The 26,949-nt window shown below is 38.8% G+C and overlaps 1 protein-coding gene across 1 annotated transcript in view; it reads right to left on the bottom strand.

Annotated features, from left to right (window-relative positions):
• The window catches only part of cdk18 (cyclin dependent kinase 18), a 93,586-nt gene extending 81,869 nt beyond the window's left edge, over positions 1-11,717 (bottom strand). Inside the window, exon 1 of the mRNA XM_079844819.1 lies at positions 11,383-11,717. The gene's annotated coding sequence lies outside the window, so the exon portion shown is untranslated. The remainder of the gene's footprint in view (positions 1-11,382) is intronic.
• Between the last annotated feature and the right edge of the window lie 15,232 nt (positions 11,718-26,949).

Here is a 26,949-nt window from a genome sequence, read left to right as displayed (position 1 = left end):
TTATTTGACCCGTCTATGGGTGATGGCTTTATGCTCACTGGTTGCTCTTTCATTACTCAGGGAGCTTTTATAGGGTTTTGGGTGATGTATCTGTGTTTCTCTTCAAATTTCTTGACTTTATGAAAACGAGCAGTTTTCTTTTTAAAGTCTAAAGCTATAAATGTATGAGGATATTAGCTCAGATAACAGAATCTGATGAGAAAAGTTTGAGTTTATATTGAGATCACTGACTTTTGATTGCAGACTTCTGAAACTGGAGCTGCATGATTACTGTATATTATATTTTTATGTAAGTTATATCATCTTTTATGTTATGTTATGTTATGATGTTATAAAAGTGTGGATTTATATAATTGTCTTTAAAGAAATTCAAGAGAAAAGTTTGAGTTTACATTGAGATCATTGACTTTTGCTGACCTCTGAAACTAGAGATCATGATTACTGTGTATTATATTTGTATGTACTGTAAGTTATATAATCTTGTTTTAAATATATTTCACTTGTGTATAGAATATAATTAATATAATGTATAATACTATAATTAATATATAATATAATAATTATATTATATTATTAATTTTATTTGTGGACTAAGATAATGTTGTCTTTGAAGAAACTGAAGAGAAATGTTTGAGTTTATAAAATTAAACACTGACTTTTGATTGCAAACAAACAAAATTATATAACCTTATATTAAAATTATATGGGTTTTTGGGATCCGATACCGATATTAGGGAGTAAAACAATTCCGATACCGATATATCGGACGATATTCTTTATATGTATATTATAGTACAGTGCCAGTCAAAAGTCTGAACCCATTGGTGTCCAAACTTTTGACTGGTACTGTTTATGTAATACAGTATGTACATAATATACATACATTGCACATAAACACAACAGAACAAACATACAAATGAGAAACAGTTTTTTTCAGGTTTTTCATAGGTCTAGACTAGATTTGCAGGTACAGAAATAGTAATCAAATGTAAAATATCACTTCATAGTCTTCACTGTATAAATATAGATTAACCTTTATTAAAGTTATTCAGTCTAGAGCTGTGAGACGTGTGGACATGCTTGGGCGCGCGCTCATATCTGTGGCATATCTGTGTCATATACGCCGATATATCTGCGACAGGCTCATATCGGCCAATGAAATCGACAGACCGATAAATCGGTCGGGCTCTAATTAAAATATATTAAAAGATAATTTTGTCTGAAATGTTTGAGTTTATATTGAGACTTCTGAAACTGAGACGTGCTTACTGTATATTATATTTTCATATAAATGATATACTCATCAAATTTTTGTGAAATCATTTGATGAGAACTATTTGAGTTCATATTGGGATCTCTTTTAACTTTTAACTGCAGACTTTGGTGCGTTGAGATCTGAAACGCTAGAGAAGATGAGAGATTGTTGGATCTTTTTTCAGGAGAGACTAAAGCAAGCACCTCCGTTTGATCTCCATTTAATTCAATTGCTTTTATTTGTGATTTTTCTTTCCTGAGACCAAAACTGTCTGTTCAAGCACAGAAAATAGAGCTATGCAGCTAAATGACTGGCCATGAAATATGGATTTAAGAGTACAGTATGTCCTGTGTTGAAGGAACTGGTCCCATGCTGGTTTGCTAGAGGCTGCATAGAAGTTATAACCCCAACGAGATATGATTTATAGAAATGAAAGTGTGTTGACGGGCTAACTAGCTCAGAGCTGCTGGGTGACTAGCTCTGTTTGCACTGTGGGTGGCACATCCTCACCCTGACATTCACAGATCTTCACTGATCTGAGAACAGTTTGTGCCAAAATGAAAGACTCGAACAGGGAAGTTAAATGAACACAAACAGGCACATGGGGGACTTTACCATGACTAACATGACTAGTGTTTGTCTATTTTTACAGGTCTAATGAGTCACCCCAACATGATATGAGTCACCACACATTCCAGGGGTCAGCTTAAATAACTTCACTCGCCTTCAGACGGAAATCAAATATATGAAATTAAAGTGGAAAACATTACATGCATCTGAAGCCAAATCTTGATAATCCGCTTGTGTAAATGTTAGGGCTGTGCGATACTGAAGAAAAATAAGGATATGCAATACCTTGTTAAATAATGCGATATGCGATACGATATTGCTTTAAGTGTGTAAAATCTATTTAAATTATATTAAAACAATTATTTAAAAACTGACAATGATACCATTTTTGTGTTTCACATTATCTCACAAATCTGACGATATAATTTTAACATCAATGTAAACAAACAAAAAATGTAATGCCAATATTTAAATACCAAAAACTCTTTGCTTGACTTGGTAATATATAGTTATATCAACCTAAAACTTCAACAACATCAAGAACATCCAGGTAAACAAAGACACCTGAACTAGGGGTGGATGATGATTATTGTTATTTTAATTTATCTTTGTTATTAAAAATAAGAACTAAAAACAGTAGTCTTCACATGAATTACATATACACTGATACATAATAAAGCCACAAAGGTTATTCAGCCAATTTTCTTTTTTTCTTTTGTTGTTTGACAGACAGCGGCAGGTTTACCGTATGAGCAGGTTTACTGTATTAGCAGGTTTACTGTATTAGCAGGTTTACTGTATTAGCAGGTTTACTGTATGAGCAGGTTTACTGTATTAACAGGTTTACTGTATTAGCAGGTTTACTGTATTAACAGGTTTACTGTATGAGCAGGTTTACTGTATTAACAGGTTTACCGTATGAGCAGGTTTACTGTATTAGCAGGTTTACTGTATTAGCAGGTTTACTGTATTAGCAGGTTTACTGTATTAACAGGTTTACCGTATGAGCAGGTTTACTGTATTAGCAGGTTTACTGTATGAGCAGGTGTACTGTATTAACAGGTTTACTGTATTAGCAGGTTTACTGTATGAGCAGGTTTACTGTATGAGCAGGTTTACTGTATGAGCAGGTTTACTGTATTAGCAGGTTTACCGTATGAGCAGGTTTACCATATGAGCAGGTTTACTGTATTAGCAGGTTTACCGTATGAGCAGGTTTACTGAATGAGCAGGTTTACTGTATTAGCAGGTTTACCGTATGAGCAGGTTTACTGAATGAGCAGGTTTACCATATGAGCAGGTTTACTGTATTAGCAGGTTTACCGTATGAGCAGGTTTACTGAATGAGCAGGCTGTCACTTTAAGAACTAATGCACGGATCCTATTGATACACATTCGGTTTCTTTCCCCAACTGATATCGTTCACTTAAAGCATGACCGACTGTGTTAACATGAAAACTCATCAAGACGGCCATTTTGACATAACTGTGTGTGTATTTGACAGTTTGAGTGTGTAACAAGACACGGAAAAAAGAACGGCTTGTGTGCACGTTTCGGTGTGCGTGTCAGACAGCGCGGGACTGCAAGGAGTTGTTTTTCGCAAGTTATTGCGTTTAATAACTCTTTATCGTCAAGCAAATCACATAAGTAACAGTCGTGTGCCCGGTCTATTCTCTGCTATATGCGTCGACCTAAAACTTACACTTTTCACAATGTTGAAGTAGCCTATTAAAATCATTCAGATATTGCGTGCCGTTGCGATTTGTACATTTGCGATATTTCGATAATTCCGATATATTGTGCAGCCCTAGTAAATGTGTTGGTGTTGCTTTGCTAGGCTAAACCTAATTGATTAGCCAAATGGTTTTTATGGTGTTGCTAGTGTGCTCTGAGTATATTTTGTTGCTATGCAGTTGATATTTCATATTTCAGTGGTTTGTGCATTGCTGTGCGGTTGCTAGGGTATTCTGAGTGATTTTTCCTGTGTTACTTGCTTTCCAGTTGCTAGGGTAGGCTTATTCTGCATAATTTTTAATTTGTTGCTGAGGGTTTTTCGCACTTTAAGAACTTCCTTGAGTGCTTTAAGATGGGTTTTGGTGCATTGCTAGACATTAACCTGAGTGTTCTGTGTGTTTTTTATGTTTGACTTGGAAAATACCATTAATAAGCCTATCCATCAGATGATTCCTATTATTTGAATAACTACTGCGAATACATTTTGTTCTGCAGCAAAAGGTGCTCTGGCGTACTACAGACATGCTAAGCTGGTGTATGCTTATATAGCCAGTTCTAAAATACACTGTAGGTTACCTTTGCCCGTAATAATTAAAGTACACTGAATGGACAACCTTTGTCTCCCGGCGCCATATGCTGTGTAATAAATATCTGTAGCAACTGTGGGTTAAATTATAAGGATTTAATTATTTGTCTTGCACACCATTCATCTCCTGTAATCACTCACAGATTTATAGTGATGTCATCAGAGCTCTGAAGCAAAGCTTGATCAATAAGCACTCAGTCCTGTAAGTTATTTCTAGTAAATCAATTGGTGCCCTATAGAGACCCTAAACACCATAATTAGTCTGTGCAGATCAATAGTGTATTTCTCTTTTTCTCTCACTCTCTCTTCGTGACTGTTCAGGGTGCGAGTTACAAGGGGGAGAGGTTTAAATCGCCAAAAAGAAGTCAAAACAAAAGGAGAGATGTGGGACTTAATGTGTAAAATGCAAATATTACAGTGTTTACTTTGACACATTACTCATGTTTTGACACTGTTTTCAATCTAGGTCTAGCATATATATATGTATATATATGTATATGTGTATATGTATATGTGTATATGTATATGTGTATATGTATATGTGTATATGTATATGTATATATATGTATATATATATATATATATATATATATGTGTATATGTATATGTGTATATGCATATGTGTATATGTATATGTATATATATGTATATATATATATATATATATATATATATATATATATATATATATATATATATATATATATATATATACATATACATATACATATACATATACATATACATATACATATACATATACATATACATATACATATACATATACATATACATACACATATATATATATATACATATACATATACATATACATATATACATATACATATATACATATATACATACATATATAAATATAAATATTAGGGCTGGGCAAATTAACGCGTTAACGGGGGCGATTAATTTTTTCAGCTTAACGCATTAAAAATATATATTTAACGCAAATAACGCAGCGTCCGTTTTTATATCCATTTTTGCCTAGCGTTACATGATCACCACGCTCCTATTCATGTTAATGCTTCCAAGCGCGACAAGACACAAGAACGCGCTGTATGCCAATGTCCTGTCTGTCTGTGTGTGTGTGTGTGTGTCCTGTCTGTGTGGCTGCGTCTCATGTCAGCTAATCGAGGGACACTCTGACACACACACACACACACACACACACACGACACAGATAGACTCGTATCAGTTTCCTGCTCACATCGAGTTCTCTTTTGCTCTTGAACAAACAATAACAACAACACAGAGAATTTTGAGTATTCTCATATTAGGAGTCTTAAATTAGTTGAATAACGTCTTAAATTAACTTAAAGAGTTGTGAGGAAATGAGATGTGGGGACGCAATATTTTTTTCCCCAGGATGGTAGGGGAAGGTACCGCCTTTATCGTCTATGATTGGCTAGAAGGGCTCTCCTCCGATTGGTCATATATCTCGAGTTCATGGCAGGCTGTCAGTAAGTCTGTTTTGATCGTCTTTACAACAGAAGTAAAGGAAGTCAATCCAACATAGCCTACTAAGAAAAGCGCTATATGTGCGTGTCTTCAGATTTATATTTCAAGGTATATAAACTAACCCTAACCCTACCTTGAAATGGCTAACAAATGTTATTTGTTTTGGAAAGAGATTGTTTCTATAGAAGATGGGACGAATAAGCACATTAGCATGACACAAAACTCTGCTTGCTATAAAAGAAGATGGGACGAATCAGCACATTGGCATGACACAGTGGCCCTTAACCACCACATTTCTGTGTGGCTTTAAAGTTACTGTACAGTCAATTTACCCTCATAGTGTTTGCCTCACGTAGATACACCATGTGAACTTGGAATATAAATCTGACGGCACGCACACGACAGCCTGGCCTGCCATGAACGTGAGATGACGTTTCACGGCCAAATCAAATAACTAATCGGAGGAGAGCCCTTCTAGCCAATCATAGACGAAAAAGGCGGTACCTTCCCCTACCATCCTGGGAAAAAAATATCGCGTGTGGGACAGCGCGTCAGATCCGCGTCATGTTCATCAGCGGCCGTTCTTAAAGTGACAGGAGCACTGACGATGCCTGTCATTAATGTTCATCAAAGAACAACGGGAACAGAGAAAATTGTAGCTTTAATGATGATTAATCTATATTTATTATTTATGCAGTTAAGAAAGGTGTTTGATAACTATTACATTTCTGTATATGTCTAACAGGGAAGGCCACAGGTAAAAATAACATTTATTATAATGGGTTTATGCAAAGATTGTTTTAAGTTCACTTAAATTTAAAGTTGTTTTTTTAAAGCCTAATAAATGTTGAAATTGGCAGCTTTCAGTTATACTGTATTGTAACGTCATTAATGTTTCATAGAGACATCAGTATCAGTGATACTGGCCTTCATTCATAAAAATATGACAATACAACACATATTTAAAATATACTGTCTTTAAATTGTTTCTACATTAATTTGGAGAGTAACTGAAATTATTACAATATCAAAATATTAAAAACTTAAAATATTAAAAACTTGCGATAAATCGCGATTAATTACAGAATTTTTTTTTATTAATTAGTTATTTTTTATCGATTCCCTACACTATTATATATATACAGGGAGTGCAGAATTATTAGGCACGTTGATTTTCTGATCATATTTTTTTTCCAGGCACATTTGACCAATTCCAAACCACAGTAATCCTAATAACTACTATTGATATTGATTTAGTATTTAATAATGTATAAGTGATATATAATTGTTCATGAAGGCTGGAAATGAAAATCACCTTATATTCAGGTGTGCAGAATTATTAGGCATGTTTTCTTTTACAGATAAATTGAGCCAAAAAAGAGATTTAACTCAGACTGAAAAGTCAAAAAGTATTAAATGCCCATGAGAAGGATGCAATACTAATGCAATACTAGACATTGCAGTTAAGGCATGACCATTGGACAGTGAAATGCTCGTTGAGTCAGCAGGGTCAGACAAAAACAGGTGGTGAAGAAAAGACACCTGTTAACCGCAAAATAATTAAGAATTAAGGTGAAGAATTAAGGGTGAAACCATCAGGAACCCTTTAGTCTCCAGCGCCACCATTTTCCAAAACTGCAACCTACCTGGAGTCTCCAGAAGTGCAAGGTGTCAGGATCTCAGAGACTTCAGTTAGGTAAAGAATCCTAAAAAATGACCCCCACTAGATAAGAATCACAAGCTGAAGTGTTGTAAAATACATGAAGCCTGCTTTTTTATAGGCTTTATGGACAGATAGGTTGAGAATGACTCTTGAAGGACCAGCACCACATCCTCTAGTACGACTGTTTGAAGAATTCATCTTCCAGAATCTGGCAGTACGTTTTGGGAGTTCATTTTTAGTCCATCTCTGCAAAACGGACTTCAGGATGGACTAAAATGAACTCCCAAAACGTACTGCCAGATTCTGGAAGATGAATTCTTCAAACAGTGGTACAAGAGGATGTGGTGCTGGTCCTTCAAGAGTCACTCTCAACCTATAAAACCTATAAAGCCTATAAAAAAACCTTCTTCATGTATTTTACAACACTTCAGCTTGTGATTCTTATCTAGTGGGGGTCATTTTTTAGGATTCTTTACCTAACTGAAGTCTCTGAGATCCTGACACCTTGCACTTCTGGAGACTCCAGGTAGGTTGCAGTTTTGGAAAATGGTGGCGCTGGAGACTAAAGGGTTCCTGATGGTTTCACCCTTAATTCTTCACCTTAATTCTTAATTCTTTTGCGGTTAACAGGTGTCTTTTCTTCACCACCTGTTTTTGTCTGACCCTGCTGACCCAACGAGCATTTCACTGTCCAATGGTCACGCCTTAACTGCAATGTCTAGTATTGCATTAGTATTGCATCCTTCTCATGGGCATTTAATACTTTTTGACTTTTCAGTCTGAGTTAAATCTCTTTTTTGGCTCAATTTATCTGTAAAAGAAAACATGCCTAATAATTCTGCACACCTGAATATAAGGTGATTTTCATTTCCAGCCTTCATGAACAATTATATATCACTTATACATTATTAAATACTAAATCAATAGTAGTTATTAGGATTACTGTGGTTTGGAATTGGTCAAATGTGCCTGGAAAAAAGAAAATCAACGTGCCTAATAATTCTGCACTCCCTGTATATGATGTATATATTGTATGTATATATAGTGTATAAACCTATTCCTTTTGCAAACTTGCCATATAAACTTGCCAGCAAGTTCATTGACATCTGCACTTTATCACCACCATCATCCAGCATCTTGTTTTGAGCGATAAATCTGTTGGTGGTGTGAACGTTACTCAGAAACGCTCGCTAGCGGAGTGAACAGAGGTTATTAGTTCATAGGGCCGTGAGCACTGGTGCCAGTGAGGCGAGAGATTGTGAGAGGGCAGATGGTGAAGAGGTTGAACGGAGAGCTCTGCGCCACCCCAGGCCTGTACCCTGTGTCCATGTTGGGTCGACCTTGTTCTCATCTTCCTGTCGCCATCAAAGCACAGCAGCTCTTTTGACTAATGAGAATCATCCACAATACTGGGCGGCGTTCGTTCTCCGATGTGTTATTTCCGTCTCTAGGTAGGGAATTTTGTGTCATTTCCATTTCAAAGGTGGAGAAGAAAAGCAAAAAGCACTTCTTTATAATCTCAGGGGTCTGAAATTGTATCCCGGCTTGGGTACAAACCACAGGGAAATTCTTGAAGGAGCTTTTGTTGTGTCCTGATACTTTGCTCACTTACACAGAGCCATTAACATCACCGGATCCAAGCACATGATATACGATACGTTTTGCTTAGGACATTTTTTGTGCGTCACTGCAGCCTTCGCAGCCATCGCTATATGAGACACACCGTTTATCTCAAATGAGCAATAAAACCTCTCATTTGAAGCCGTCCTCCTAGGCCCATTTGCACAATTATCTTCAATCACCTTCTCGAAGCAAGTCTTCACAGTCGAGGAAGGAAATTAACCGAGTTAGAAGACCAACAAACCACAATTGCGCCTCCTGAATACACAATTTAGCTCTGAGAGGAAATGCTGTCTGTCTAGACCGAGGTGATAATATCAGTCATATTCTCACCCCATAAAGGAAGTCATAAACTTACATAATGTCGTTTTCTTCACCACATCACAGGTTTGACCTCATATTCTCTGTCTATTAAATGAAGGTTATCTTCCACACATGGAATAAAGTTTGTGGAGCAAATTATGAGGAAACTGAGTGGTCTCCATGACTAACTGATAAAAATACCCATTTCTATTATTGCTCCCACTGGGTTTCCGCCCATAGGAAGGTACACACACGCACAAGATCTCTTTAATATCTCTCCTAGACAGCATCTTGATGAAATAGAGGCTTTGGCTTTTTCTCCAGTACACTCGTGTGTCTCTAGATTTGCCAAGATACCAACATATGCAATCAAATGTCAAAGATCTCAATATGAACTCCAATGTTTCTCATTAAGTTCCACCAAGACCAGAAGAAGTTGCTACTTTACGCAATTCGATTCCGAGTCTCACAAGCAGCATTTGCTCAATTCCACAGTTATTTTAGCATTGTAATAAAAAGGAAATACAAGTCATTTTCCCTCAAGCAAATGTAAATTAGCTGAACATGTGCCCTGGATCATCTTTGTGATCACATGAGCATTTCGAGACCTAATCCGGGGAGTGCGTTTCCCATACAACGGCGTAACTCGCTGTTTAACCTCCATAGTATAGTGCATCGTTGAAGAAATCAGCTGGTCACGACTGTTTCCCGAAACCGTATTGTCGCAAAGTTGTCGTTCAACCATGTTGGAGTAATAATTTATTTTAATGAATCCATTTTTTTCTTCGGACTAATTCTCAATCATTTTGCTCTATTTCCCGATTCAATCATAGGCTCTTTCTTGTGTACTAGAGCACATGCGCACTCTTCAAATACTGTGCTTGACAACGCCTACGCGTAAATGACATTTGTATGCTGTGTATTTGAAATAAAATATATAGATTGTATATATCCACCATGCTTATTCTGTTCAAGATAAGGGTTTTTTTAAGTCTACATGTCATGCAAATAAGAAACAATGCTTCTAACCACAGGTTGAGAGCAACTTTGCGATGTTGTTTGCGAATGTTCGTTGGAACTATGGTTTCGGGAAACACAGACTCGTTGAACTACACTCTAAAAAATGCTGGGTTAAAAATAACCCAAGTTGGGTTAAAAATGGACTAACCCAGCAATTGGGTTGTTTTAAGCAAACATTTAACCCAACCGTTGGGTTAAAACAACCCAATTGCTGGGTTAGTCCATTTTCAACCCAACTTGGGTTATTTTTAATTAGAGTGTATGCTGATAAAGACGGAACTTGCGACCATGGTTGGCTAGCAATGCTTTTGGGAAGAGTTGCGAAGGTGAGGTTTGTTTGTGAATCCATGCTTTGACAGGAGACCAAACCGTGGTGCGCTCTTTTAAAACGAAAAGTTTTCCAAACAACTTTTCACTCTCTTGTTCTGTAGGAAACCGTACTGTTGCTTTGAAGATCCAGAAAGCCAAACGCTTATCCGCAGACCTTCGTCAAGTACTCTTTGCTCTCGTAATCACCACAGCGCCGACCCAAGAACCCCGCACAGCCCAAAACGGCCTCGATGAGCATAGAGAAGCTTTATTTTTAAAAGTACAGCCACAGCCAGTGGGCTGATTGACTTCAAGATGCATGACTTGTTTATTAATAGCTCCTTTCTGCACTAATGAGCCACCGCCAGCCGCCCATTGTGGCTTCACACTGGTCCTGCCTCACACTAATGTATTGACCGACTCTATTTGTGCGTTCGAGTGCTGTCAGATAGGCTGCAATAAGCAGGCGTGTTATGTAAACATTGCTATGTCACTTTAAAGCATCTCGCCGTTCTCAGGGCGCTCTCTGCAAATCTATAGTCCTGTGCACGCAGCTGTGAATCATGAGCGGTGTAGGCTTTGAACACGCATGACCCCGAAGCCGTATACGTTGCGTCAGCGCGCGTCAGCCTAACGCCTGCGTGTGGGTTTGCTAAGAAGAGCGAAACCTGAAGGGAAAGAGCATGTTTACAGCATCAACCGAGCACTAGATCCCAACACTGTTTCAATCAGAAGGCTCTAGAACTAAACAACAACAGCAGTGCATTTAAGTGCATACACAGTCAGAATCATCTCAAGCACGTTAACATTAAGTCATGACAGTTCATGTAACAACACAGACATACTCACAGGAGTGGTTGGAGTCTGCAGGAGGCAAACAGTACACCGTCTCTACTCTACTCTTCCTTGAGTGTGAAAGGGAGGAGAAAGAGGAGGAGGAGGGCGGCCTCCAGGTCTGGAGGCAGTCAGCGCACCGGCAGACAGATAATCCAAAACTGGAGGTGTCTTATTTAGTCTGCAGCACGCATGCATGCATGCGTGCATGCAGTAGACACAGGCACAGGCGTTTATCTTGCGTCCCCTCGCTGCGCTCCCTTCTACTTCTGCTCATGAGAGACCCTTCTGACAGGAGGAGATGCGGGAAACATAACAGAAAATAAATAAAAAAATAAAAACATACAGGAAGCAAATGTGTCTCACTGAAGGATTTTATAATCATGCTGGGTCTCCACCCCCACTTGGCTGTCTCTCCTCCCCTATTGTTATAGCAACGGCCAATCGGAGCGCTTCATCACACAAGCCCTCTCTGCCTGCCGAGAGACTGTGATTCTTTCACACCGAAGCCGCTTCAATATGGCTGTGGACCAGTAGTGTGTGTGTGTGTGTGTGTGTGTGTGTGTGTTCTGTTAATTAGCTGATCTGTCTAGTGAAAGGTTAAACAGCATTCCGTTGTACTAAGCTGTCAAAGTTTTCTTCTTCGTGGTTTACCATCTTATTATTAGTGTGCGCTTTCAAGAAAGATATCAAACACATCAGCATAGACTAATTAGGGTAGAGCTTGGGAAACATGCAGGTTTTGACTACATAGTCAGTTGTTGATTTAGGTTTAATAGAGAATGCACTGTTAAAAGACCTCATTAGAGAGTATGAAATGTTTTTAATGAGTGTTATTGTCATTTTCCTGTTTAATATTCAATTTATTTTTTAAACAAGATCATTTACTTGAGGCAACACTAATTACTTATTTTATTAGGACTTGTTTTCATAGATTTTATCTTGAATATAAGTATATTTACGGCACTGTCAGGTTTATTTGTTTTTGCATATTCTTGTTTATACTTAAAACTATTTGACAAATCAGTCAGTGCAGTACAAAATACACAGTTAAAGATATACAGTCAAACCTAAATGTATTCAGGCACCTTTAGCGTTTTCTCACATTATCAGTTTATTCGCTGTAGTTTAGAAAGTGGTAATAAAATATGACACGAACTCAGAGTTAAACTGTGTGAGAACAAAAGGATTACAATCAACCAATCAGCTGTTAAATTTAAGGACACAATTATATAATACCAATTTGGGTCAACCAATGACCAAGCAATGCTTCATTTTGTTCAGTCTGTGGTGTAAAAGGTTGCATTAGCAATTAAAGAAAAAACACTGAAGCATGCTCAGGTCAAAGTGTCTGAATAAATTTGGTCCCAAATTTGTATCAATTTTACTGGTAGTCCACTGTATAAATATAGTTTTTTTTACTTTTACTTTGCTATCCTCACTTATATAAATGAACTATAGTGTCCTGCACCCTAGTAAAACATAATATCTGGTGTCTGAATAATTTTTGGTTTGACTGTATTCTCTGAAAACAAGTCTTGATATCTTATGCGGTATTACTTCTTAAATAAATGTATCTCGTTTCAAAGAATTTTGGTTATTTTATCCAAAAGCACAATTGCATGGTACCATTGCAATTTTTCATTGCATGAATTTCTTTCTTGTGTGAAGCACAAAATTAGACATTTTGCTGAATGTCCAAGCTGCTCTTTTCCTTACAAAGAAAGTCAAGGTTTTGGACTCGAGCTCCAAAAATGACAAAAAAACATCATAAAATTATCATAAAATAGTCTATATTAGCGTTTACTCCTTTTCTGCTGTATCGATACACCAATACTTGCTGTGCTTTCTTGCCCTTTCTTCTCCCCGAGGGCGACGCACACCCGCCTCCTCTCACTCGCTCGTCTCATTCGCTTTGGTTGAATAGTGTCGGTTTGAATTTCGGTGCTGGGTTGCGGGTATTGTGCATAATTTTACTCATTCCCGCAGGTTTCGTGCTCACCAAAATTGTGCGCTTCACTAATCTATCCAAGTGGAGCTCACATAAAGCCGCCTTTCAAATAGCTTGCGAGTAACAATTCAAGTTTTTTCATTGCTTATTGCACTTAAACGGGCAAATACATACAAAATTATGTCGAAATGTCCATCTTGCCGAGTATTCAAGTAAATCTAGTCAGTTTTGGAACGTATTTGAGAGAAAACGCATGTGTAACTGTATATTGGATCCATGTATAAGCTCTTAAAGAGACAGCAGCCTAATAATACCTGCTGATGTCTTGCAAGTCCGCCTCTCTTGATTGAATCACTTTTTTAACTTTAATTGAAAGCATCAATCTGCATTTAGTTTTTACTATCCGGTGTTACTTTATATTTGATTACTTTAATGTATGTAGAATTTCTTACCTGAATACTAACTTACTGTTAGACCAACCTGTAGAACTTTAAGGCCCTGTGAAATCAAAACTGAAGTTTTTTAGCTTTTAGTATGACTATGTTAGCCTAATGGTGCGTTCACACCAGACGCCAATGAAGCGCATAAATCGCGCTATTCGCACGAAGTTGGACGCTTGAATATTTTGAGTTTACTTGCTTCATTTGTGCGTAAAATTTGCTTCATTCGCACGTGACATTCACTACACAACAGACGCAAAATCGCGTCATGGAGGGGCTTCTGCCAGCCGGCTCGTCTCGTTGCGAAATGGCTGACATATTGTTTTAAAATACGCCAAATAAGCTCTATTTGCCGGCTTTAACTAGCTTGTAGTCTCAATAGGGTGAATTCAGGGTGATTGGGCAAAATCAATGGAAAAAAATGTCCCAGTCACCCTAAATATCACCCTATGTATAGCTCAAATTGAGTAAAGAGCGTTTTTTACAACTTACCAGACTGTCCGACCTCCTCTCTCACTTTCTTCGAAGCAAGATCATTTTTATTCCTGTTTCTATAAAGTATGAAGATGTATCTAACAGCTCCGGGTATCCACATATGATTTTGTCCTCATTGTTGTCACTACTAGAGCAATCTCCTGATTGGTTAATGCAGCACGAATATTCACCAAAGTTCAGATTTTTCAACTCGCACGATTCGCGAATCACGCGCCAAACGCATAATTCATGCCGCAGAGTGTCTATTCGTGTCTTTGCATTGACTTAACTTGTAAATCACTTGCGCAGAGCGGATCATATGCGCAAGTCAGCACAGACAACAAAACATATCGGACCCATTTAAATTCTGCACAGAGTGCTGTATTTCAAAGCGATATAGAAGAGATTATGATGATAAACGGTTAGAGATCAGGAGGAAACTCTGCCTTTACCAAACAGAAAGGCTCTAGTCAAACTGTGGTATTAACGAAACGCTATTGGCTGTTTCAAAAAAGGGGAGGAGCTGCTAACAGCTGGAGCCGTATCAGGGGAAATTACGTCAACACATTGAAAAATGCTGTGTGTTTCAAGGCACTTCAGTGGGCCTTTAAAGCCATATTTATTTGTCTCTTTATTGTATTGTATTTATTTGAGCCATAGTTTACAATTTATTTATTTGTTCTTATTTTATTACGGTCTGTTTTTATGGTAAATTTTGTTAAACTACTCAAATAAAGCCTCCCTGTTCTAAGCTATTGCAACAAAATTGAGATAATACCAAAATGTATGGCGGTATATATGGCTGTTTTCCTCATGGTATCAAAAATCGATGTCTTTCAAGGTATCATATCGAAGTTGGAAATTTCAGTATTGTGACAACACTAGTCCATATGACTTGTGCAAGTCATCTGAAGCAATGTGATAGGTCTGTGTGAGGAGCAGAATGAAACTAAAGCCATTGTTCATTCATTATTGAACATATGTCCCTCCTCTCTAGCTCTTGAATCTCATTTGCGTTCATCTCAAAATGGCATTTGAGGAAGTTTCATGCTAGTGTTGTTTTAGTACTATTATAGTATTTATTTATATTTTAAATGAGCATTTATACTGTCAGTTTTCATTTAAGTTTGTGCATTTGCACACGTTTTGTAATGTTTCTATGTAGCATTTATTTATTTCAGCATTATTTTTAGTACTTAAACTTATTTCAGTCTAACTTGTCTAATATTCGTTTGTTTTTTAAGTTTTTCATCTTATATAGAAGTGTAAAAAAATACAAAGTGCACTTTTTGAATTTTTAGAAAAATATATTTTTGGAGCTCTATGGACACAAGCTTTTAGTGGAACTGCAAAACATTTCTTTTGTGTTCCATGAAAGAAAGTCAAACGGGTTTGTAACCACATGAGGTATGTTATTAGATTTTTTAAAAAATTACATTTGTTCCAAGGGGGGCATTTTAGTCCACCCTGACAAAGCAATTTGCTTTATAAGTTTACAGCAAAATCAGAGTACAAGCATAGCTTATAATTAAAAAGACAAGCCAAAATACCAGTAGATAAATATGAGTATTATTAATAAACCATTTTGAAAATCAACCTTTTTTAAAAATATTGTTAGCTGACGCTAACTGGCTGGCTAACTAGCTAGCTGATGCTAATGTGAGGTAATTTTTATATATAAAGTCCAAATACTTTTTATTCGACCACCTAGATTACATTTGATGGAAAAACAAAGAATGTCAACCCATAACTACAGTATTTATGATAGTGTGAACTGGGAAGCGATGCTCCCTTGGGGCGTTTTACCCCACAGACTAGGCGTGCGTCTCAATCAGCTCCCTAGTTCAGTCAGGGCACTGATAAGGATTAAGTCAAGGGGCTGACTGACTACTGAACTAGGGAGCTGATTGAGACACACCCTAGGTTTGAAAAAAAAGATTTGTCGCTCCAACACAATCACATGAGAATGCGTATCAATAGGACGAGTGTGCAATGTCGTGGAATGTATACGCAAAAATGAGTTTTTGGCATGCATATGGTATGCAGTTTTTTGCGTGCATATGATACGCACTTTATGGCGTGTATATGACACGCTCTTGGGTAGTGTGTGTGTGTGTGGGGGGGGGGGGGGTGTTTTGCGTATAATACGCCATAAAGTGCGTATCATATGCACACGAAAAACTGCGTACCATATGCATCCCACGACATTGCACACTCTTATTATTTATACGCATTTTTGTGTGATCGGGCTCGTCATTCTGAAAATATAATTAATTTCCTTGAATAACAAATACTCTCTAAAGACAGGCCTTGCTCTTCTCATATAATATATAGATGTGATGTTCTGCAAAACAGCAAGCTTTAAAACACCTTTTTTCTTACTGTTAAACATTATATAACTTAACGTGAAATCCGTTTTCTCTAGGGATGCACCGAATGTTCGGCAACCGAGATTAAGAGAAATAAGTGGAAAGATAGAATAAATTTAACCGAACAATGAGGTTTTTGATGACGCGAGCAAATATAGCAACCAGCGCGTGTGAGAGAGAGGCGCTCACGCTTCTAAATGCAGCAATGCAGCACATGTCGGAAGTGTGGAAGCATTAAGCCTTGTTTATCCAGTTGTTAAGTCTGACGTCACGCAGCAGCGCTTCCGGGTCCAAACGCTCTCTCTCATACCACAAGAAAAACAACAAACGGTGCTAATATACACACACGTGGTAAAATACTAAAAAAAATTATAATCATAACTTTTATCTTCATACCAAAATTCCAGATCGCCAGACAGTGATTCATCTTTTACAAATCGTTAAAATATTAATGTCTGCGACGCTGTAAGCACAGAGACTGTTGTGTAGACTGTAAGTATTCAAAATGTTTGATGTTTAATATGAATAAATAGCACTCATAAATGGCCGTCGATGGCATTCTCAAGTGAAACGAGTTGAGGCTTGGACCCAGAAACGGCGTTCCTTACGTCACGACTTAACAAGCGGATATTTTCGTCTGGCTCTGCAGCGCGAGCCTCGTCCGCTTGGCACTCTGTGAGGATGTCATTTTTGCCGCGCGCACCATCGCGCTCGTGCGGACTCGTCAAGTATAAACAAGGCTTTAATGTGTCCGAGAAAGACGCAGAAATGGCCGTTTGCAGACACTGTTCTGCTGAATTGGCTAAGCACCCTGAAATGCAAGCAAAAGCACCCTCAGTTGATACTGTAATATATTGGCAAATGCTCCAGTGCATATTTGTGTCTGTAGAACGTCAAATGTATCCATTTACAACTTGCCATATTTGTTGATCTCTTGTACGCAATGGCCAATATGTTTTAAGTTAGTCAGACTCCACTCACTGTTCAAACCGCCATTGTTTTTATTCAGTGCTGAGTTATACAGGCTCGCAAAACCTCTCATGAACAAACAAACACAATTTGATTATGATTTGATTACGATACCTGTAGGCATAATAGGCCTAACGCTGCGTTCACACCATACGCGAATTGAGCGCCAAAATCGCGTCTACCGCATCTAGTTGGACGCTTGAACATTTTGAATCCATTCGCGCATCCACAGTGAATTGGACGCGCGTATAAATCAAGCGTTTGAAGCAAAATAGACGCGTGTTCAAGGCGCTCCAGGAGAAATGTCACAAAACACCACTCTGCCTCTTTTCATTTTCATTAAAAATATATATTAAACATTAATAGCCACACAAATGTGGTCCAGGCAACGCCTACATTATCTTCACTGCATGTATATTTAAATATCCTTAAAAAATGAAGTTATGAAACTTCTCTTTGCCCTCAGTCAAAACGATTTGGCAGACAACAAATTGTAGATTCATGACACCAAAGATCGCCCGTTAGATCCACACAAGACGCACCACTACAGGACATCAGAGCCAGCGGCAAACGCCAGAAGGACTGGCCGAGGAAAGGCTGCTCTCTCCGGGGTTAAGGAACGCTGAGCGCCCGGTGATCGCCTGGATCTCACAACTCCACAAGCACAAGATAATTTTTTTTATAATTTCTTTATAAATAAACCACAGATTTGAGCTTTAAACAACTACATTCTTCTTTCTGATTCTTCTGATTCTGATTCTTCGGATTCCCACCTGAAAAAGTCTTAAAACTACATTTTGTGACACAATAGTAGTATTTTTAAATTATGCAGGGTTTCTCATCACGTCACTTTACCACGTGACAGCAGCAAGCAGGCTCCTGATTGGTTAATGGGCGCGAATTGACGCCAAAGTTCAGATCATTCGCTTCAAACGCGTGAATGCACAAAAAGCACCACTCGCGCATAACGCGCGTATCGCTCAAGACGCCCAAGACGCTCAACTGGACGCACGAATGAGGCGGAATCGCGTCCATTGCGCTGCGTGAAATGCGTGAAACACGTGTATCGCGCCGCAGGACCTCCAGATGCGCAACAACGCACCTTTTCATTGACTTAACATGGAAATCACTCGCGCCAGACGCTCTATTCGCGTATGGTGTGAACGCAGCATTAGATAAGATGGCCGAGTAAAAATATTTGTATTTTATTTATTCATTTAGTTATATTGTGCTTTGTTTGTATAATGTCTGCTGGAATGTTAAACATTTTCAGTGTTAAAGAAATATTTTTAAATTGTAGTTTTGTTAAAAAAAATAAAAAGCAAGACGAAATAGTAAAAAAGCTAATTTATGCAATGGTGAAAAAAATTGGCAAAATAAATGGAAACATTTTTAAAAACCGTGTTCGGTATTCGGTTTCGGCCTTCGGGCAAGTGTTTAATTATTATTCGGCTTCAGCCAAGAATTTTGATTTCGGTGCATCCCTAGTTTTCTCTCAGGTACGTCACCAGTGTAAGCTTCGCAGTGAAAACTTCTACATCACTTTGGTCAACGTAGTCCATAGCAACAACAAAAACTTATCTGGATTTTATCTTGTGGTTATTTTGGGATAAATGGGGGCCGTTTTCCCCCACTCTACCCTACATGATGACAGAATGCTCATGTTTCTCTCTGAACAATTTCTTCAGTTCTAGTACTATTCCTTTAAAAACAGTTTTGTGTTTTAAAACACCAAGGGATGTTAAAATGTGGCTACAAATTAACTAAATCCCTGTTAGATCTTGCGCGTCTCACAGCAGTAACCCAGTAAAAGCTCCTTTTCATCAGGCGAGCAGTTCAGACGTTTAAACAACTTTCGGCTCAATTTCGAACACAAGGTTTGGTGATGTTTGCGTATCCGTGTGTGTCTTTACCCGCTGTATGCGTATCACACTACATCAGGAGTCTTCAGAGGCATTGACCTGAACAGCAGCAGAACATGTGCTCAACAAAAATTAGACATCCAAATGAGGTTTTCACACCTGAATTGGTCAAAGTAATTTCACTGAAATGAGTTTTAGAGAAGCAAGGGAACAGCAGGAATGGAGGCAGAGGGGGAAAAACGGTTGTGCAACTTTCACACGTTTTCTTCATTAGTACTGAAGCGTGTCAGCAGCATTTATTTCTATATTAGAATGAGTCAATAATTGATAGAGATGTTGACTACATGACTAAATTTACTGGGACAAAAAAATGGAAATACTTTTTTGTCCATTTCAGTAAAGGATGTTCTGAACACAATTATTTTTAATGAATCGGTGGCTTTCTAAAAAGTTCTCAATTAGGGATCATGTACAGTCAAACGGTCATTATCGCAAACTGAACACTCAACCACGATGGGCAGTGAAGCGTAAATAATGAAGACCTGCATTATAACATTTAGTTTGATTGCACTTAAATCTCTTCTCTGCTTCCTCTTCAGCTGTGGAAATGTACTGTTGTCTTGTGTTTTGTCTGGAGCACTTCTGATATTGTTTTTTTCTCTTGGATTAATCAGTTCTGCTTGTATTATCCTCATTTAAATAAAAGCTTTTACTAAATGAATAAATATAAATGCAAATGAAGAATTGGCTCTATGTTACTCTGTTAGTTCAATTGAGTTTTCTATATACATTTAAAGTTGCATTTAAAATATAAGTAACTCATAGAAGTGCTATATTTTAAGTAAACTGATTTGGAACATCCTCTCCTTGAACTGTCACCTTATCGTGGTGGAGAGGTTTGAGTACCCGAATGATCCTGGGAGCTATGTTGTCTGGGGCTATATGCCCCTGGTAGGGTCTCCCAAGGCAAACAGATCCTTGGTGACGGGACAGACCAAGAACAGTTCACAAACCCTTATGTCCACAACCACACCAAGGACCGTGACGTCGCCCGGCATGGCGCAGCCGGGGCCCCACCCTGGAGCCAGGCCCGGGGTTGGGGCTCGTATGCGAGCGCCTGGTGGCCGGGCCTCCCCCCATGGGGTCCGGCCGGGCTCAGCCCGAAAGAGTGACGTGGGGCCGCCCTCCTGTGGGCTCACCACCTGCAGGAGGGAGCATAAGGGGCCGGTGCTTTGTGAATCGGGCAGCAGTCGACGGCGAGGCCCCCGACGACCCGATCTCTGGACACGGAATCTGGCTTTAGGGACGTGGAATGTCACCTCGTTGGCGGGGAAGGAGCCTGAGCTTGTGCGGGAGGTCGAGAGGTACCGACTAGAGATAGTCGGGCTCACCTCCACGCACAGCTTGGGCTCTGGAACCACGCTTAGAGGCTGGACTCTCTACCACTCTGGAGTTGCCCATGGTGAGAGGCGGAGGGCTGGAGTGGGTTTGCTTATAGCCCCCCAGCTCAGCCACCATGTGTTGGAGTTCACCCCGGTGAACGAGAGGGTCGCTTCCCTGCGCCTTCGAGTCGGGGATAGGTCTCTCACTGTCGTTTGTGCCTACGGCCCAAATGGCAGTGCGGAGTACCCGGCCCTCTTGGAGTCTCTGGGAGGGGTGCTGGAAAGTGCTCCGACTGGAGACTCCATCGTTCTACTGGGGGACTTCAACGCCCACGTGGGCAGTGACAGTGACACCTGGAGGGGCGCGATTGGGAGGAACGGCCCCCCTGATCTGAACCCGAGCGGTGTTCTGTTATTGGATTTCTGTGCTAGCCACCGTTTGTCCATAACGAACACCATGTTCAAGCATAAGGGTGTCCATCAGTGCACGTGGCACCAGGACACCCTAGGCCGGAGGTCGATCAGACCATCAGACCTCATCAGACCTTCGGCCATATGTCTTGGACACTTGGGTGAAGAGAGGGGCGGAGCTGTCAACTGATCACCACCTGGTGGTGAGTTGGATCCGATGGCGGGGGAGGAAGCTGGACAGACCCGGCAGACCCAAACGTACTGTGAGGGTCTGTTGGGAATGTTTGGCCGAGCCCCCTGTCAGAGAGATCTTCAACTCCCACCTCCGGCAGAGCTTCGACCTGATCCCGAGGGAGTCTGGAGATATTGAGTCCGAGTGGACCATGTTCTCCACCTCCATTGTCTCTGCGGCCGCTCGGAGCTGTGGCCGTAAGGCCTCCGGTGCCTGTCGAGGCGGCAATCCCCGAACCCGGTGGTGGACACCGGAAGTAAGGGATGCCGTCAAGCTGAAGAAGGAGTCCTATCAGGCCCGGATGGCTTGTGAGACTCCGGAGGCAGCTGACAGGCCAAGCGGACTGCAGCCCGGGTAGTCGTGGAGGCAAAAAATCGGGCCTGGGAGGAGTTTGGTGAGGCCATGGAGAAAGACTATCGGTCGGCCTCGAAGTGATTCTGGCAAACCGTTCGATGCCTCAGGAGGGGGAAGCAGTGCCCTACAAACCCTGTTTACAGTGGAGATGGGCACCTGTTGACCTCAACTGGGGATATCGTCGGGCGGTGGAAGGAATACTTCGAGGATCTCCTCAATCCCACCGACATGTCTTCCGTTGAGGAAGCAGTGGCTGGGGACTCAGAGGTGGACTCATCCATCACCCGGGCTGAAGTCATCGAGGTGGTTAAAAAGCTCCTCGGTGGCAAGGCACCGGGGTTGGATGAGATCCGCCCTGAGTACCTCAAGTCTCTGGATGTTGTGGGGCTGTCTTGGCTGACACGCCTCTGCAACATCGCATGGCGGTCGGGAACAGTACCTCTGGACTGGCAGACCGGGGTGGTGGTCCCTCTTTTCAAGAAGGGGGACCGGAGAGTGTGTTCCAACTATAGGGGGATCACACTTCTCAGCCTCCCCGGGAAAGTCTATGCCAGGGTACTGGAGAGGAGAATTCGGCCGATAGTGGAACCTCGGATTCAAGAGGAACAGTATGGTTTTCATCCCGGTCGTGGAACACTGGACCAGCTCTATACCCTTTCCAGGGTGGTGGGGGGTTCATGGGAGTTTGCCCAACCAGTCCACATGTGTTTTGTGGATTTGGAGAAGGCATTCGACTGTGTTCCCCGTGGCATTCTGTGGAGGGTGCTCTGGGAGTATGGGGTCGGCGGCCCCCTGCTTAGGGCTGTTCAGTCCCTGTACAACCAGAGCAGGAGCTTGGTCCGCATTGCCGGCAGTAAGTCAGACTTGTTCCCGGTGCATGTTGGACTCCGGCAGGGCTGCCCTTTGTCACCGGTTCTGTTCATAATTTTTATGGACAGAATTTCTAGGCGCAGCCAAGGGCCGGAGAGTGTCCGGTTTGGGGACCACACGATTTCGTCACTGCTTTTTGCGGATGATGTTGTCGTGTTGGCTTCCTCGAGCCAGGACCTTCAGCGTGCACTGGGACTGTTTGCGGCCGAGTGTGAAGCGGCTGGGATGAGAATCAGCACCTCAAAGTCCGAGGCCATGGTTCTCAGTCGGAAAAGGGTGGTTTGCCCGCTTCAGGTGGGTGGAGAGTTCCTGCCTCAAGTGGAGGAGTTCAGGTATCTTGGGGTCTTGTTCACAAGTGAGGGAAGGATGGAACGGGAAATTGACAGACGGATCGGTGCAGCTTCTGCAGTAATGCGGTCGATGTACCGGTCTGTCGTGGTAAAGAAGGAGCTGAGCTGCAAGGCAAAGCTCTCGATTTACCAGTCAATCTACGTTCCTACTCTCACCTATGGTCATGAGCTTTGGGTCATGACCGAAAGGACAAGATCCCGGATACAGGCGGCCGAAATGAGCTTTCTCCGTAGGGTGGCTGGGCGCTCCCTTAGAGATAGGGTGAGGAGCTCGGTCACTCGGGAGGAACTCGGAGTAGAGCCGTTGCTCCTCCACATCAAGAGGAGCCAGCTGAGGTGGCTCGGGCATCTATTTCGGATGCCTCCTGGACGCCTTCCCAGGGAGGTGTTCCAGGCACGTCCCACCGGGAGGAGGCCCCGGGGAAGACCTAGGACACGCTGGAGGGACTATGTCTCCCGGCTGGCCTGGGAACTCCTCGGGGTTCCCCCGGAAGAGCTGGAGGAAGTGGCTAGAGAGCGGGAAGTCTCAGCGTCTCTGCTTAGACTGTTGCCCCCGCGACCCGGCCCCGGATAAGCGGAAGATGATGGATGGATGGATGGATGGATGGATGGATGGATTTGGAACATCATTTACATAAGCATTTATTTTTTACTACATTTCAAATGCTTTTTTTTACTATAGATTTTATTATTTATAAATAATATATTTTTAAATAAAATGTCATAAATAATATAGTATAACTTTACTATTATTTAATAGTATTTTACTTGATTTCAAATGCCCTTTTTAGTACTATATTTTTATTATTTATAAATATTTTTTTAAATAATATAATATAAATTGTGTTTTATATCATATTATATCATATCGTATTATATTGTATTAAATTGCAATCATTTATTTTTATTCAATTTCAAATGCCTTTTTGTAATAGAGATTTGTATTTTTTATATATATCTATATCTATATATATATATATATATATATCTATATCTATATCTATATCTATATATATATATATATATATATATATCATATTTTTCAATAAAATGTCATAAATAATATAATATAAATGGTGTTTTATATATTATATGAATTATATTATATTATAATTACAATGATTTATGTTTACTTCATTTGTAAAAATGCCTTTTTTGTACCATATTTTATTTATAAATATATTTTTATAATTCCATAAATAATATAATATGGTGTTTTATATCATATTGTATCATATTGTATTATATTTATTGAATTGCAATCATTTATTTTGCAATCACTCAATTTCAAACGCCTTTTTTGTAATATATATATATATATATATATATATATATATATATATATATAATTTAAAAAATAATAAAATGTCATAAATAATATAAAATAAATGTTGTTTTATATATATTATATTATTAATTATATTCATTAATCATATATTATATTATATTGTATTGTATTATAACATTAATTTATTTTTACTATATATTTGTATTATGTATAAGTAATATATTTTAAAACAATTGAATACATAATATAATCTATAAATGGTGTCTTATATAATATATCTTATATTGTATTACATTGCAATCATTTATTTTTACAACATTTAAAAAACTTTTATTGTAATATAAATTTTTCTTTTTTTAATTAATATATTTTTAAATAAAATTTCATAAATAATATAATATAAATGTTGTTTTATATATTATATTAATTACATTATATTATATTTATTTTATTTTATTGATTATATTGTATTACATTTATTATATTATATTAATTATAATATTACAATCCTCTTATTGTTTTCTAATTTTATTTTGTTTCAGTTATCATCTGAACAGAGTCTGAAATAAACATGATAAACAATTTTGGTATTTATTAATTATTAATTTTCAAAATGCTCACAGTTCATCACAGCTGAACTGGCGTCATTGCCTGACGAGTTGGTTTACTTTAGCAAAGAGACAACAGTGTCAGTGAAGAGCTTGAGATCAAATTTGAAACCTGAGGTGAAAAAACAAAGAAATATCAAGAGAAACAGAATGTTATTATTGTAATCCTAACCAAGCTCTAATGCAAAAAGTGTGAAAATTACAGTTGGCCTACTGTTTAATTGTATGTATTTAGGATGCATAAAATACTAGAACGACAAATTTTATTCCAAAGATGTTTAAAATGTAATTTCCTTCCTCCTACAAGTATATCAAACCATCTGGGACTGTCACAGTACTTTTCTGTAAGTGCACCCATACTCTTTAGTTTTTTAGGATACCCAACTCTTAACTCTTTATAACTCTTTATAACTGCATTAAAAACCAAAACTATACATTCTGCCTTTTAAAAAGTACAGCATAGAATTGCTATGATTATTATCATTATAATTTTGAATGGATGAGAATGTGATATTAGAAACTTGGATCGTTTACCCACACTGACAGCTTTCATAACTCTGATCTTTTATCAGCTTTGATGATAATAGTAGCTTGAGGTAGGTGAAGTTAGAGAAGCGTTGAGATATCTGGCCCCGTTGAAGCCGTCAAACGCCTCTGTGCTGTCAGGAGTGAGAGAGAGAGAGAGAGAGAGGAGATGATGGTATCTCATGCTCCTCCCGACACACATCAAACAGCATGATCAAAGCCTGTGTTTGCCTCGCAACTTTGTTGTTCCGGTGAGCGGTACAAATAAGTTTTGTAGGCTGAAGTTCATTGTAGCTTTTCCTCTTCATTTCAAATGGGAAGTCTTTGTTTGCGGACATAAAAGCATCAGTGAGGACCCGATGGGGAACCGTTTCTGTAAAAGCTTCAAACTGACTGGCTCTTTTGGCATTAAAAAGAGACCAGTGACCATTAATTGGTCCAGAAGGTTGTAATACGCTTGATGAAGAAACTATGAGGGCCGCTGATGATGATGGGAAAAGGAAGAAATCATAACTGCATTATAGAGCGATACAGCAGATTTGAACCCATGCAAACCTAATTTATGCCATTTGTTTTATTGAATCTGTTACATTTATTGTACGTTTTGCTGAATGTACAGAACATGGGAATACATTTCCTTTTTCTTTGGTCAGAATGGCATACTGCTAGACTTACTAAGAGCAATATTTTTTAGAGTTTAGGTATACATTTCAGTCTTTTTTTTTTACATTTCTGCAATAAAAGATCCAATTTCTTGCAGTGCACTGTAAACCTGAATAAGTTGGCAGAAAAAAAAGAGGCAATCAGTTACAAAGAAATGTAAAGTTTAAGTAAGCAGAACTTGCAGATTTTTATTGTGTAATCATACATTGTAATAGCTCTGAACTTGAAATATTTGAGTAAGCTAATTCATACATTTAACTTAAATCATGTAATCTCACATTTTTTGTACTGGAAACTTGGCTATCTTTAATAGCTAATTCAATAAATGCTACCTTGCTAATTGGTTACACTGTAAAAAAATATTTAAAAAGTAAGTTACCTTAATTTTGAGTTCATTGAAATTAAACATTTTAGTTCATACAAAAAAAAAATTGGTTTAATAAATAGAAATTCAAAATATTATGTTATCTGAACCCCATTAATTATCTAAGCTGAACTGACAAAAGATAAAAAGTTGTGATAACAAATCATGAAAACATTTTTTACAGTGTGGTAATTCAGATAGTGAAAATCATATCCATTTTTGAGAATTGATGACATCACCCTTCATTCAAATTTTATTAAAAGATTTTGTACGCATATTGCGTAAATTGTGCGTGTTTTGTTTGTGATAACTCAGTGAAACATGCTAACTTGTGCTATTTTCATGATTTATCACAATTTTTTTTCATTTATGTGGTTTAGATACAATAATATTTTGAGTTTCTGTTGATTAAACCAATCTCCTTCATTGGATTAACTCAAATAAGGCAACCAGGTTAATTACTTTTTTAA

This window comes from Gobio gobio, assembly GCF_949357685.1.
Source record: "Gobio gobio genome assembly, chromosome: 19".
Classification (NCBI taxonomy): domain Eukaryota; kingdom Metazoa; phylum Chordata; class Actinopteri; order Cypriniformes; family Gobionidae; genus Gobio; species Gobio gobio.
This window is presented reverse-complemented; position numbering and strand designations above follow the sequence as displayed.